Below are 17,224 nucleotides of genomic sequence, written 5' to 3' on the forward strand. Positions count from 1 at the left end.
GAGCGGGGAGAAGCTGAGGCTGGTCCGTTCTTAGCACACGTTACATCCTGAATATGAGTGTAACATATAACATGAAGGTGAACCTATCCTTTAATATTGATACCATGTTTATTTTTGCCAATCAGCTGGTACCTGGATTAGTATAGGAATGGAATGGAATGGTCAGTAAGCTCTCCTTAAACATCAGGAACAATGGTCTGGCTATTTACATGGCTAAGTTATTTGGGAACATGAGGATGTAAACCATTTGGTCCTGGTGATTTCTTCTCAATACTTTTTTGAACACTGGTCTCTGTCAGCCACAAAGGTGCACTCAATGCAATGGTATTAATCTTGCTGTTTTGTTTAGTATAGCCCTCCTTTTCATTTGTATAAAGAATTTGTAGAAGAATGCATTTAACACAGTTGACTTCTCCCTGTCATTTGTGATCAACCTCCCCTGACCATCATTTATAGGGCTAATACAATCCGATATAGATTTGGTAGAATTCGTTATGTCATCCAAACATGAGTCAGGTTCTCTTTAGTTTATGATTTCTAGAGGAAAGTACAAAACCAACATAATTTAAATGAAAGCTATTAATATATTTTGCATGACTCCAATAAGTGACAACCTTCATAGACAGCTTTGTTTTTACGTTATACATAATAATATGCATGGCTTTCCCCAGCCACAGAAATAGAGAAAAAACGTTGACAGGCATTTATTTATTTTGAGTAGACTCCTTTAAAAATAAAGCATTTACTGGAAGGTTCAGGATGACTTTGGGCCTTTAGCATCCATGTGATTTTTTTTTCCATATATCTTAGTACAATACAAATAAACGGAGGAACAACACCTGAGCAAAGTCTCTGAAGTGTGTTTTTAATAAAAAAGTGCAGATTTACTCGGATTTACTTAAATGCCAAACAGTAGCTGTGCGTAGTCATGAAATGAACAAAATACTTTTTCATCACACTTTATGCATTGCCAAATATTCTCCAAAGATTTTAAGAAAATGTTTGGTAAATATTAACATTTTAATTGCTTCTTGAGTCTGCAGCATAAAAAGTAACCCATGGGCTGTCGATCTCTAGCTGATATATTTCATGAAATGCACGAGGGCAACATTCAGGCCAGCACTGTTCAGGGATGATTTGGAGAACAGCTGGTGGAAGCAGATCAGCAAATATAGAGATCTTTCTTCTTTATGAAAAATTTGACTGCCTGTGCACCTAGTTGTTACTTTGGCTTAAAATAGGATAAGTGAGACCAGAGGGGGAGCAAAAATTGTGCAAGATGTGAGGGATTAAACATATCAGAACAGACTGCAGGAACTTAAAGGGACTCTTACACCAACTTAAACAAATGCAGGTAAAAAGACAAAAAAATTCCAAAATTTTAAATACTTGCATTTTTTTCCTTACCATATTTTTTTGTAGCGTTTACTCCTTAAATGGCCTGCTGATTTGCTCCAAGTTCTTTCCCCAAGTTGGTGTAATGGCAGCCAGGCACAGTGCAACAGTCACTCTTTTCGGCCCAATGAACAATCTAGGGTTTTGTCTTTTTCAGATTTATTTATTTATGTCTTTATGTTTAATATTTATTAGATACAAAACCAATATACTCATACATGTCTTTTACAAATTTATTACTGAAGATACTTGGATAGGGTACAGGGGCTGTGGGATACTCCAGCAATACTTCATAGCAATAAGAGGACACTCTTCACTTTATCAAGTTTTCTTAATACAGTCTCTCTTGTAGCAGCTAAGGGAATGAGCAAACACCATAAGACATGTAGCAATCCAAGGAATTGCTGGCATTGATGCCCAAGGCATCGTAGCAGCACACAGTCACTAGGATCCTACACTAAGGTCTGTACTCAAAATGTCCCTGGATACTTGAATGCCTTCTTCCAATATCAGACAGACATTTCTTACATGAACTCACCAGACCAGATCCTCAGTGAAATGCCTTGATGAACTACAGCTCTTATCAGATCAGTAGGCCTCACAGCTCTAGCTTAGGTGGGACATCAGTGAAGTTTTGTAAGAACTTTATCTGCACTACTCAGAAGGGCAGCAGCCCTTCAGGCTCAGAATTTCTCCTCCTGGAAAATAACAGGACTGCCCAGACTATGTACCCCTCCGCCACCTACTGAGCACCCTGCCCCCAGTGATTGGCTGAGACAACATAAATATTCAGGCTTTTGATTTGGATTTTCCAGCTCACTACATTCTAGAATCCTCTAAAGGCAGGGGGAAACAGTCAAACCTGCAGGAAACCTAAAAAAGCCCAAAGCAATCACAAACTGCTTCACTGATTACAGGGGAGCCAATAACTAAATTTACCTAACCCTTAAAGCATTCTGTTGTTAAAAAAATTGACTACTTCAGGTATAGTAGACTCCTTTGCATAGGCCCCACCCTCCTTGTACATCATAACCCTCTCCTCTGGAAATTTCTAATTACTCTCTGTGCTGCCCCAGCTCTTCTGCCTCTTCATTCACCTCCCTAAATAAACTTTAATGCAGCTTCATGGGGGAGAAAAGAAAGAAAGGGGAAAATATAGAGTGTCATTCAATGGTCAGCTCTGAGTCTGCTTGGGATGCTGACATAATATCCAATATGGTAGCACCCAGTATTAGTTTCAGGGCCTTTTTACAGATAAATTACTGGCATACAATATGTTAAATGCATATGTAATCTTATAGGAAGATTGTTGTTAAAGTTTTTTTTTTCTTTTAAATAACAAAAATGTAATACTTACCTGCTTTGTGCAGTGTTTTTTCACAAAGCAGCTCTAATCCTCCTCTTCTAAAATCCCCCTCCGGAGCTCATGGCTCCTTCTCTTTGACCAGTGCCCCCAATAGCAAGCCGCTTGTTATAGGGGCATTGGGCTGTGCTCGCTCCTGAACGCTGCTCTATGTTTTCAAAAGACACATAGAGTTATGGCCCCTCCCCACGCTCTCACCTCAATGGCTATAATTGACAATGGCTCCCACTGCTGTGTCTCAGCCAATGAGGAGAGAGAGAGAGAACCTGGACATCCAAGGCTCCTTTGCACATCACTGGATCGAGAGAAGGTTCAGGTGAGTATTAGGGGAAGCCAATACCATCATGCATACTGAACAAATCAAAGCCAAACTCCAGCTCACATTTTATAATAACTGTTTGTTTTCTTTTGGGATAAAGGTTTTACATGAATAAATAAAAGCTGATCATTATAATTATCCCAGCAAGTGTTAAATACTTTGTTTCATCCATGTAAACTGATACATTCTGCTTGTGCTTTTGAAGAACAATAGACTTACTGACCAGATGAAAATAGAAGAAAGAAAGCCTGAAAAATGAAACTAATACAGCCATCACATCTAAGAATGTTGCAACATATTAAATGTTTGCTTTTGGGTTTAATACCACTTTTAAGTTTGATTTGTGTCAGACTCTCAACAACCCCTGATTAAAAAAGTGTTTTAACATATTTTAAACAAATTCATATTCAAATAAGACAAGAAGGAAAACCAAGCAGGAGTTTATTTGCCTTTCCTTTATCCCCCTGGAGAAGAATATGTTAAAAAAAAATCAAATAAAACCCTCACATATGACATGCTCAGAGAATATTTTGCATGTTGGCACAAAGTACCTTATATAGTAATACAAAATGACTGTAACTGGCTGAAACTAATTAGTCACTTGCTTTTTCTAGTGTGCTGCTCATTTCTAATACAATTTAGTTGCTATGGGCTAGAGGACAGTGGTTTGCACTTTTATTAAATTAGCAATCTTAGATGTTGCTTATGATAGCCCTTGCAATAAAGAATTGTACAGTGAAGTAATTAGAGAATGCTGTAATGAGCCAGTGTGTGTAATAATCAGATCAAAGAATAAGACTTGACCACCCCAAAAAAAAATTATACATGTTCTCAAATTGTGAATTATCTGAAATTGTGTTTCTTGCTTTTATTTTGCATAATTTGAAATTGTATAACGACTGTATGAAAAAGAGAAAATGTGATTCAACTCATTTATTGTATTCATTTATACAGTAATTGATTCCACAGTGTTATAGAGAATGCTAGAAAAATTGTGCTCAATCATTGAATGAGGTGGAATTCAGTAATTCCAGTGGCATGTATAGTTTCTGTATGGTGATTCAGCGAGCGCTCTAAAACCAGATAGCAGCTAGTACACTAAAGGAAATATCACAAACCTTATCATACAAATGAGAAAATAAAGTGCAGAGCTAAAGGATAAAAAAATTAGGTAAATTATATCCACATATAAAAAGTTTGATAAATATAAATTCGATCAATGTAAAATCGTCCACTGGACTGTATTCAGTATATGGCACCAGGATAACTTCCACATCAGCAGAGTCCACGGGTTAGTAGAGTCCACGGGTTCTATCTTTTTCCTGCTTGACCAAAAATATAAAAATGTTTGGCTGGAGTTGGGTTTTTATTGGGTTAGGCCCTTAACCTCCCTGGCGGTATGATTATGTCAGGAATTTTGTACCAAAAGCGGTACCATTTTTTTGCATGGAAATTTGGTGTTATGTATTGTAGGCCTGCAATTCTTAGTAATTATTTACTTAATAAATACTCATAAAAAATAATAATATAATAATAATAAATTTAATTCAATAATATAATCAAACCAAAAACACTGAAATTTGAAATATAGCGCCAAGTTTGCACATCACTAAGCAAAGTCGCAAAATCGTTTTCAGTGTCTGATGACGAATTTCCCCCACGAATCATTATCACTCAATTCTGCAAGTGGTTCTGATTTACTGTCGCTGTTCTCTAGCTGGTCTAAAACCGATTTTGACCTAAAGGGAAGCTTTTTGGACGCCGTGGACTTTTCTAAGTTTCCAGGCAGAAAGAACAGTCAAAATGCAGGCAGGGCACAGGACAAAGCACTCGGGACAAAATGTATGTGAAATGCTTTGATACAGGAATGTTTTGCTATGAAATAATCGTTTTAAAATAAGTCATTTTTTTAAATTTTCTATTGATAAACGAAGTAACGGGAAATCTCTGCAAAGGGAACACAGACTCCATCAAAACAGTTCTTTTTCAGTAAAATGATGAAAAGGTAAGAACCTCTGTCTGGTTATTGTTATGTTTTATGTCTTTTCTATCTCAATAACTACCGCTGTCCTCAGTTCTTATCATGCTGTCATGAGTTGTCACAGGGACAGGAAGGTCAAAGACAGTCATAAAAACCTGGAAGGAATCCTTCCAAGTCTATCAAAAAATGTTTTGGCTTAAGTTAGGAACTTGTTATGTAATGTTGAGTACATTTTACCAGTCATCCAAGTGTTTTCCTGAGTTCAATTAAATGTCAGGAACATATCTCAGCATTGATAGCCACATGAGCAAAATGCTGGGGTGTTATGTACCTGTATGAGGAGCCCAAGATGGTGAGGGTGGCACATTTCTCATACAAGCACCCCTGGAAATTGAGACAGGGTCTGCAAGGACAATGAACAGGCACAACTGCCATGGTGGTGCAACTGAAGACTGGAACCTGACAGCGCTGGTATCAGACGAGCAGAAGTACTGCACATAGGGCTCTCTCTCAGTTCAATTATAAAGGGAGTTGGGTCACAAGCTGGGTTCAGTAACAGCCAGACAGAAAGGCACCAGATCACAGCCAGAATCAAGGTCAGGAACAAGCAGAGATTGGCATCATGCAGGCAGTGAAGTTCCAAGTCATTAAAAGGTCTCTTCAGGCATACCTGCCCTCAATCTGTCCATTATTATATATGTGCTCCAACTTTGAAGGCTCTCAAAATTTATAGTTAGGACTGCAGATATACTGGGGTGCCATAAAGTGGCCTCTGCAGCTGAACTGCAGAGTTAGGACTGCAATGTGGACTGTTAGACAGGGTAATTTGGTTTGTAGCAGACTGGCTGGTAAGTAAGCTGGATATTTTTGTTCTTTTTGACATCTGTCGCTCTTCCATGTGCTCCTTGCTGCAAAGGCCAGTTATGGGTTGGGGTGGTTGCCATTTGTTTGTACTGTTGGTGAATTGGTGAGGGGAAGAACTGCACGCCTTCAGATTCCATTGTGCTATTGCTAAGTGCCCAGTGCATTCCTATAACTTTAAGGAGGGGTGGGCTTCCTCCAGGCATACCTGCCTTCAAACTGTCCATTATTATGTATGTTCTCCAACTTACTAACCCTATATAGGGTTAGACCTGCAGATGGGGTGCATTGAAGTGCCCTCTACAGCTTACCAATATATTTGTAAATGTGTGCAAAGTAAACCCCTTAACATAAACTGTTGGACAGGGTAATTTGGTTTGTTGCAGGCTGGCTGGTAAGTGAGCTGGAAATTTTTGTTGTTTTTTTTACGGTAACAGAGATGATAGGAGGATAGACATAGGAAGGCAAGGATAATTCAGATACAGGTCACATGAAAGCTGGGTTAATAAAAAGTTCAATGATTGAGGATAAAGAATTGGAGGAACTCAGATTGAAATACATTCGGCAAGGGTCCTATGCAAACAGGGCTGTAGATATTTTTTTTTCTGGGGGGGGGGGTTCAGCTCGCAGCTGAACTGCATTTTTAATGCCCCCCCCATCCACCACCACCAACAACAACTTCTCCCCCTTGAGCTCTAAAGGCAGCTGATGGGGGCAACAGCTGTAAATGCTGTTGCACTCAGCAGGCCGGCAGTAGTACCCATCAAATGCGACTCATTCACCATGCGGTTGTGGTGAAGGTTTGTAGGGGTTAAACAGGTGGTTAAGAGGCAACATTAACCACTCCCTGCTCAGACTGGACAGTCACCATTCTGGGTGGACACTAAGGGGTTTATTTACTAAAGCTGGAGAGTGCAAAATCAGACTCACTTCTGCATAGAAATCAATCAGCTTCCAGGTTTCATTGCCAAAGCTTCATTGAACAAGCTGAGGTTAGAAGCTGACTGGTTTCTATGCAGAAGGGAGTCTGATTTTGGACTCTCCAGCTTTAGTAAATAAACCCCTATATGACGTACTCCTGGAAAGGACCACACTGTGGTGAGATCTGTCACCTGCTGTGTCCACCAGACACAGCGAATGACCGCTCAGTGTAATGGCTGCTGCCGATACCATATGATTGCTGTGACCAATCACAGCAGATTACATGACAGGTATACACAATGGATGGCATTCATTAATGCCATCCATTGTGTACTATTGTGTTCATTTCTGTGATTGGTCACAACAATCACATGGTACAGACAGTGCCAGTCACAAGCCACAATAGAAAAAAAGGAAATGAATCAATTTCATTATTATTGTTCTAGTCACAGTGTGTTAAAAAAATTGTTAAACAAAATGAAAAAAAATATTTATTTATTTTTTTACATGCTGTCACCAGTCAAAATCCCTGATCACCACCACACCAGTTATGTGATGATGCTGTATTGCACTGGTGACAGTATGTAAAACAATGTGAAAAAAACTATTTAAAAAAAAAAGTCTTCATTTTCCAGATATTTGTGACAAAAAAAATTACAACTTCAAAAAATTTTCTATGCCTCTTACTAATTACCTCAGACTTTCTACTTTCCAAAAAGAGGCCATTGGGGGGATATTTGTCCTGTCCTGACATTTGGGGGATATTTGTCCTGTCCTGACATTTGGAGAGTATTTTTCCTGTCTTGACATTTGGGGGATATTTGTACTGTCCTGACATTTGGGAGATATTTGCACTGTCCTGACATTTGGGGGGGATTTATGACATCCTGACGTCTGGGGGGTATTTTAACTGCGCTGACATTTGGGGGATATTTGTACTGTCCTGACATTTGGGGGTATTTGTACTGTCCAGACATTTGGGGGGGGGATTTGTACTGTCCTGACATTTGGGGTAGATTTGTACTGTCCAGACATTTGGGGGGGATTTGTACCGTCCTGACATCTGGGGGGTATTTTGACTGTGCTGACATTTGGTGGTGTTTGTACTGTCCAGACGTTTGGGGGGATTTGTACTGTCCTGACATTTGGGGGATAATTGCACTGTCCTGACATTTGGGGGTGTATATATACCATCCTGACATTTGGGGAGTATTTGTACTGTCCTGACATTTGGGGGGAATTTTTACTGTCCAGACATTTGGGAGATATTTGTGCTGTCCTGACATTTGGGGGGGATTTATACAATCCAGACATCTGGGGGGTATTTGTACTGTGCTGACATTTAGAGGATATTTGTGTCCTGGTGTTTTCAGGCCTCAAGAAATGAGATCGGCTATCAGTACATCTGGACTGATCGATTTTCAGATATAAACCCTAGTTTGCGGACTTTCCTACAGAGAGAAAACAATATACACTGATTTGGATTATTTTCTGTATCAGAATACAGTTTGACCTAAATTTATGAAGAGATTATTTATTTGCAAGATTATATAACAGAAACAAAGAAAAATGTGTTTTATTTTGATATTTTTTATTTAGGAAAATTAAAATGGTGGTGATTAAATACCACCATAAAAAAAGCTCTATATGTGTGAAAAAGGGATAGAAATCTCATATGGGTACAGTATTGCATGACCATGCAATTGTCTGCCTCCTTAACCCTCGCAAAAAAATGGGGGGTGGGGTGAGACTGGGAACCATGGACATGAGGGGAAAAAGAGGAGGTGTGAGTAGAAGATGGGGGGATGGGTGGTTAAGAAATGGAGTGAAACTAGGGAATCCTGGTCTGTATAGGGATACAAAAAAATGGGGGAGGATTTGTGTTAGCATGAGGGAAGGGGGAGGAGAGGAAAATAGATGGGAATCAAGGGGACTGGAGAGGGATGGTCAGGGATGGGTATGGGGGAATACTGTCAGCTGCAGGGGCGGACTGACCATTTGGAAACTCGGGCGCTGCCCGAGGGCATGGGGTCAGTAGTGGGCCCCATGAAATGCCCCTGGTACCTTTTTCATAGGTCACAGGGGCCCCATGATCCCCTATTGCCCTGGGTCCCCATGAGTTGTCAGTCCACTCCTGGTCAGCTGGTAAGGAATAGCCACAGTATGATAAAAGCAAATAGGCTGTCAGGGAGGGGAGAGGGTGAGATCTCCACTGGGAAGTAGACAGTGTTGGGGGGTATCCTGGAAAACACACCTGTATGAAGGTGAAATGCCTTCAGAGAACAAGCAGATGAGGAGGGAAGGGGAGTGAGGGACAGTCAACTGGATGGAGTATTGTCAAGAAACTGTCATCAACAATAGTATTCTGGCTGGCTGTGGGGAAGAGGTTGTAAATCAGATGCTAGATGATGGCAAACAAACTGGCTGGGAGAAGGGAGCAAAGCTTTACAAAGATCAGAGAGAGAAGCAGTGTGACAGGCAGACATGGATGGAAGTGTGTGAGGATGAAAGGGAGCAGGATGGGACAGGGGCTGAGGTGGAGAAGACGATGCCCGGGCGGGAGGGAGAGATGAATACAGTTTAAGATTGTAAGAAACAGAGATAATGGACCTCACCTGTAATAAAAGAGCTCGCCACAGTGAAAGAAACTGGAAGGAGAAAACCCGCAAGGGCCCCTGGAGTGATATGAGAAGCAATGTAATCTGAAGCAGCCTGAAGGGAGGAGGAAGGAGAAGGTGGAAGCAGATGCAGGACACAGGCTGCCAGTTCTCCGACCTTGGCTGATATCGGAACTGCACCCTGCACACTGCACTAGCGGCTGGATTGAAACTGTGCCCACTGTTTTGTGCAGACTGTCTATATAGGTAATGGTTGACAACTCTCCTCTTGGAGGGGGGTTCAGACCCCCCTGACCCCCCGTTATCTACGCCCCCATATGCAGAGCTCAAATTTAAATAGCCTTGCTAGGTACCAGTATCTGTGATTGGTGCACCTGTACGTTCATGCACATGTTGTGTGCTCAATGTCTATGCCTGAAAACACATGCACATGTTCCCAGCACACATTTGAACTAATGAAGCTACTTAAATGAGGTTAAAGAGCCTTCCTCATGATGAAACAAATCCAGGTAAATGCGATGAACTATTATTAATATAAAGCAGTGTTGTAGAATTCAGTAATGTTATTATATACCCTCTATAAATATTTTTAATGCAGTAACTGATCCAAGTTTATCATTGAATATCAGAGATTTATTCTCTAATTTTTGGCAAGCAGATCTTAACTGATCTTTTTTTGTTTTTTAATCAGCCAATGTATGGACATTTTATGTTGTAATTCTTTTTACAGCATATTTATGCAAAAAACGTAGATACTTCAACATCTACCATGTGCTTGTTTCTATGAGAACTTGAAGGATAATGCAGACATAAAACAATTAACACACACATAATAGGTCTATTTACTAGATGTATATTAGACATGTTTACATTACTGCTTTTTTTTTCTCTTTGCCCAGAGCTCCCTCAGCATGCAAAAATGCTTTCAGACTATTGTTTCCCGTAATCATTTGAAGGGCTCTTGCCAATTCTTCCCCCAAAGAACAATAACATTCAATATCCTTTCAATATTTTTCATAAGAACCGTACAACAAAAGCCCCAGTAGCCTCTTTCTGTTGGCAGACACTATTTGTTCTACCTTAGTTGTTCTTCTCTTTCAAAAGTCTTTTGGGGCTTTTTTCATTACGTTGAAAATCAAGCACTATTTATATTCCAAAATAAGTTAGTGAAGAACATATTTTTTCCACATTATGTATTGATTCCTCTGTAATTGCTACTTTCTACCTCAAGAACAGTGAAAGTGAAATTGTGTCGGCTAATTTTTGTACATTAAATTATATGGTGAAAGATGGTAAGCCATGACAGTTCCTATTAAGGAGCAGTCATGTCTAGACTAAGAGGTGCTTGTAAACAAAATCATATGCAAGATTTAAAGCAGAACTAAACCCTCCATTCCTTTACAGCCAAGGAAGCTGCCATCTTAGCCTCTGTTTGATCTACAGTTCCTATGATGCTGCACATGTTACCAGTAATGACACCAGCTATTTGATGGCTTGACATTTTGGTTGAGAGCACAAGCTGATGTGACAGTTTAATTCAGCATTCACGGCATGTCTTGACGGCAGCTGTTTTAAAAAACAGTTACATTGTTGAGTTAAGTTCCGCTTTAAGTCTTGCATGTTTAATATTTGGATAAGGCCTACCCATGTCATTGTCTGAGGCAATGTTCTTTTATAGTTCCAATATTATTGAAATATATATGAAACCAAAACTTATTTTTTATTGCACAGAGCAGAGAGTATTTAACACCCATGTCAGTTTTTTTCTTTCTGAGTTCTGTTAAAGAAAATTTGTGTCTTGTAGACACAATATGAAAAATTTTCCAAACTGAGGCAAATACCTTCACATACAATTATCACTTCATATAAATGTCCATGGCTGTGGAATGAGATGTCCACCAAATTCACATAGGAGCTAGATATGTGAATTGCAGAAAGTTTTATTTAATTTTGAATGCATTCATTCATTGAAGAATTTAATTTTGTCTTATTCTATATGTTGAGTCAATTCATTTTCAGAATTAATTTCATATCTTCGGCATTCGGTTTGTGTATTCGTTAGTCCCAGTGGATTAAAAAAATGTTGCAGTTTTTCCAGAAGATTACTATATATTCAATATATATTAGCAATCTTTCTGATTCAAATCGGAAAGGATTCAATTTTTCTGGATGCTAGTCCAAGAGAAATGGCAGGAGCTGGACAATATCGACTGACTTCATGTGCATCCACATTAACAAATGGAAGAAAATCTGGATCAATTCATTATCCGAATCTGAATGATCAAACATTTGAAAACTGAATTAATTTCCCTTTGGCCTTGAATTAATATTGCATCATGTGACATCGTCAGAATGTAAAAAATGTATTTGTTAATTTTTTGTTATAACTTTTTTTTTTATTTGTTGACATTCATTACTATGGCTATTTGCAGATTTGTATGTCTGAATCTCAGAAAATTAAATTTTCGTCTGAAAAACGATCAAACAAAATGAAACTCACATGTCTAATAGGGGTGTTGGGTGTAGGTGGCAAAAGATATGTATATAGATGCAGGATATTTTTGACAGTCTTTACTGGAATTCAAAGGTTGTGACTACAGCTGTTCATGTTTGAAAAGCAAATTAAGTCTACATTCAGTTTCATACTAGAGAACTGTCTCTGAGAGCATTGTAGTTCTTACTCTGAGATGTATTCAGTGAAAGTTCCCTTCTATAAGTAAAGTTTTGCTTAATGAAGTATGCTGTATGCAGGTACATTATGTTGGGTTCCCCTTTGGACAACACAGACCACAGTCAAACTTTTGTGTGGAAGGTTCTCTACCCCAAAGAAAAGTTTTAGTAAGATTGTAAGCTCTAACGAGCAGGGCCCTCTGTTTCCTCTTGTGACAAATTGTATTGTAACATATACAGAAAGTGCAGCGCTTATGTCCAAAGTATATGAACAACACAAAATTATTCCTGTGTAAACTTATATAGGAAGTAATGATACAAAAATGTATATAAGATTAACTTAAATCATAAATAAGGTCCAAAAAGTGCAGTGTCTAATGGTGTTGTAGATATCAATCATGACCAGTGACATAAGGTGACATCTGTGGAGAGTGCATCTGTGACAATCCTCCACCACTGTGCACTCACCAGAAGTAAGAGGCAATAATAATAATAAGCACTTCTTTCTCAAGCTGTCAACCATATGGTCTGCGCAAACATCTATAGCACTCATAGTGCACAGATCTCGAAAAGGAGTTTCCACAAATTATCACTTCATCAGAATCCCTGTAGAGTACAGGCCCTCCTGTAAGACCTTTTGTTGCAACCCATTTGGGAACTTGTCAACCCCATTGGGTATATTGACCACCTAAAATCCTTGTCATATCATAAATATGTTTTCCTTGAAATAATCTCTTTAATACAAAGAGAAAATGACATAAAGATTCCTGTTAAACACTTAAACAAGATTTTTGTCCTTTCAACTTGACCAACTCCATCTTTCTAATACTCTGAAATATGTCTTATGGAAGATCATGTATTTGGAACAATTACTTCACTTAAGTTATGTGAACTTCACAAGGCAATGATTATCTCTGTTTAAAATCCTTCACAGGAAATAAAACATGAGAAAGTATTTTCTGCTTGGATCATTTTATTCGGATAGCATTGGTATTCTTTATTTGGTGTGCTGTTCAGCTAGAGCTAATGGTCACTTTGATTCGAATGACTGCAACATACCGTGTTTTTTTAATGTCATTTGGAATGAGGTCAACCAGAGTTAAATATTTGCTGTTTGTATTTATAGTGCTCAAAACATTGTTGATGGAGTACTGTATGTTACAAAAAATGTTTGTATCTTTTTCATATATTGAACTCGGGACTTCATATTTGTAAGATAAAGCTGAACCAATGATGCAATGAGCAAGGATGATGTGCCGAGTGAAGCAAACAATCAAATTTCTGTTTAATCGAATTGAATCAGAGGAAGAAAATTGGTCACTAAAATTACTGTTGATGGCCAGGTCTATCATTGTGCTTGACATGCACAGGCCCCTCTCTCTCTCAGCATATTTATACACACATCAGCACCCTACTAGTCATTCTTATCCCCAGGGATTGGCTGAGGCTAATGAATATGCAGGTCCAGGGTCTGCCTCTTCCAGTCCACTACATTCTACAGTAGAACTCACTAGAAAGCCATAGGAAATAGTTGAGTTTGCAACCAGCAGAACCCAGGACAGCCGAAAGCAATCAAACTCTGATCCACTGGCTACAGAGGAGCCGAAAAAACCTAAAATGTACCTTAATCCAACTAGCAACCTAACTAAGAGGGTGTTACATTTACATTCTGAGATGAATAATAAATTAATTAACAGTGGTGCTCAGGGAGTCAGACTAATAAGGGGAATAGTGCTAGAGGGTCATAGACCCATAATGTCCATAAAAAAAGAACAACAGTCCATAGTCCTTATGTATCAGGTGGTGATTCAGAAAACATTCCAAGAGAAAGCAGCTGACTAGTCAGAATAAAAGCTTTTCTGTTGTGGAGCAAGAGGGAAAATGTACAGCAGTGCTTTCTGAGTGTAGTATAAGGTAAGACCAATTTTAATAAAAAGATCTATAACAACTCATAAAAGAAGCACGGCCTCATGGCCTGAGGAAAGAGCATGCATGCTCTGAACGCGTGCCTCCCATGAGCCTCTTCCCTACTTCCAGTTCCAGTGAAGTCATCGCTCCAAGCAAAAGAAACCAAGCTGTCTCGGATTGTCGGTCGATCCAGCACGGCCATACAGCTCTTGGCACACATTGCCCCCAGTAGTCTGAACCATATGGGTCACTGAAGATGGCTTTACAGTGATGTGTAGTCTAACATGCTTCTTTTGTGAGTTGTTATAGATCTTTTTATTAAAATTGCTTTTACCTAATACTACACTCAGAAACGCTGCTTTACTTTTCCCCACATTTACATTCTGGTAAGTTTTGTACCTTCATGAACCTTTGTATGCCAATACACCTTCCTTTTTCCTTCCCACCTTGTCTTTCTGCCAGTCAGTAGCTCACTATGTCATTAGATCCCAATCATTGGAATGATGAGGGTTGTTACAGGCATTTTCTTTGAGAATCTCTACACATTATTGATTTGTATGGTGAGTTTTCTCACTATGAATACTCATACATGCATAGCAGAAGCTTTGACGCATAAAGCAAATATACCTTGTCCCTTCATTAGTTTTGGAGTTTAGGGTTTGAGGCATTTTTTTTAGAACAGACCTCACACAGTCTTGGTTATGGCCATTCGTGATGCTAACTATTAGAGATGAGCGAATCGAACTTGGCGAAGTGGAATTCGTTTAGAATATTAGGAAAAATTCGATTCGCACCGAATCCGAAAATTAGCAAACTTCGGATGCACAAATCAAATTTTTCCCGATCGGCCGATTTTCATTCCTTCTACAGCCGGCAAAAAGTGTCCCTGCAGAGAGCTCCGCTATTTCTGACAGTTCCTTCACATTTACAGCGGTTGAAACATTGTATCTATTTGTTTCCATTTAGGATACAGATGTTTTTATTCGGAAACAAATAGATACAATGTTTCAACTGCTGTAAATGTGAAGGAACTGTCAGAGAACTGTCAGAAATAGCGGAGCTCTCTGCAGATACACTTTTTGCTGTACTGGAATTCTTCTTATTTTCATCCTACTTCTTCTTCTTCTTCTTCTTCTTATTCTTCATCCTCATCCTCTTCTTCTTCTTCATCCTCATCCTCTTCTTCTTCTTCATCCTCATCCTCTTCCTCTTCTTCTTCTTCTTCTTCTTCTTCATCCTCATCCTCTTCTTCTTCTTCTTCTTCTTCTTCTTCATCCTCATCTTCTTCTTCTTCTTTATCCTCATCTTCTTCTTCTTCTTCTTCATCCTCATCTTCTTCTTCTTCTTCTTCTTCTTCTTCATCCTCATCTTCTTCTTCTTCTTCTTCTTCTTCATCCTCATCTTCTTCTTCTTCTTCATCCTCATCTTCTTCTTTTTCATCCTCATCTTCTTCTTCTTCTTCTTCTTCTTCTTCATCTTCTTCATCTTCTTCTTCTTCTTCTTCTTCTTCTTCTTCATCTTCTTCTTCTTCTTCTTCTTCATCCTCATCTTCTTCTTCTTCTTCTTCTTCTTCTTCTTCTTCATCTTCTTCATCTTCTTCATCTTCTTCTTCTTCATCATCTTCTTCTTCATCATCTTCTTCATCATCATCTTCTTCTTCATCATCTTCTTCTTCATCATCTTCTTCTTCTTCTTCTTCCTCATCCTCTTCTTCTTCTTCTTCTTCATCTTCTTCTTCTTCATCCTCATCCTCTTCTTCTTCTTCTTCATCCTCATCTTCTTCTTCTTCTTCATCCTCATCTTCTTCTTCTTCTTCTTCATCTTCTTCATCTTCTTCTTCTTCTTCTTCTTCTTCATCTTCTTCTTCTTCTTCTTCATCCTCATCTTCTTCTTCTTCTTCTTCTTCTTCTTCTTCTTCATCTTCTTCATCTTCTTCATCTTCTTCTTCTTCATCATCTTCTTCTTCATCATCTTCTTCATCATCATCTTCTTCTTCATCATCTTCTTCTTCATCATCTTCTTCTTCATCATCTTCTTCTTCTTCTTCCTCATCCTCTTCTTCTTCTTCTTCTTCTTCTTCATCTTCTTCTTCTTCATCCTCATCCTCTTCTTCTTCTTCTTCCTCATCCTCTTCTTCTTCTTCTTCTTCTTCTTCATCTTCTTCTTCTTCTTCTTCTTCTTCATCTTCTTCATCATCTTCTTCTTCATCATCATCTTCTTCAGCATCTTCTTCTTCTTCTTCTTCTTCATCCTCATCTTCTTCTTCTTCTTCATCCTCATCTTCTTCTTCTTCTTCATCCTCATCTTCTTCTTCTTCTTCTTCTTCATCCTCATCTTCTTCTTCTTCTTCTTCTTCTTCTTCATCTTCTTCATCTTCTTCTTCTTCTTCATCTTCTTCTTCTTCTTCTTCTTCTTCTTCATCCTCATCTTCTTCTTCTTCTTCTTCATCTTCTTCATCTTCTTCTTCTTCATCATCTTCTTCTTCATCATCTTCTTCATCATCATCTTCTTCTTCATCATCTTCTTCTTCATCATCTTCTTCATCATCATCTTCTTCTTCTTCTTCCTCATCCTCTTCTTCTTCTTCTTCATCTTCTTCTTCTTCATCCTCATCCTCTTCTTCTTCTTCTTCCTCATCCTCTTCTTCTTCTTCTTCTTCTTCTTCTTCTTCTTCATCTTCTTCTTCTTCATCTTCTTCATCATCTTCTTCTTCATCATCATCTTCTTCAGCATCTTCTTCTTCTTCTTCTTCTTCATCCTCATCTTCTTCTTCTTCTTCTTCTTCATCCTCATCTTCTTCTTCTTCTTCATCTTCTTCAACTTCTTCTTCTTCTTCTTCTTCTTCATCTTCTTCTTCTTCATCTTCTTCTTCATCATCTTCTTCTTCTTCATCTTCTTCTTCTTCATCATCTTCTTCTTCATCATCTTCAAACAAATAGATACAATGTTTCAACCGCTGTAAATGTGAAGGAACTGTCAGAGAACTGTCAGAAATAGCGGAGCTCTCTGCAGATACACTTTTTGCTGTACTGGAATTCTTCTTATTTTCATCCTACTTCTTCTTCTTCTTCTTCTTCTTCTTCATCCTCATCCTCTTCTTCTTCATCATCCTCATCCTTTTCTTCTTCTTCTTCTTCTTCATCCTCATCCTCTTCCTCTTCTTCTTCTTCTTCTTCTTCATCCTCATC

This window comes from Staurois parvus, unplaced genomic scaffold (assembly GCF_062004578.1).
Source record: "Staurois parvus isolate SC_StPar_1 unplaced genomic scaffold, SC_StPar_1.0 ptg000498l, whole genome shotgun sequence".
NCBI classification, from domain to species: Eukaryota; Metazoa; Chordata; class Amphibia; order Anura; family Ranidae; genus Staurois; species Staurois parvus.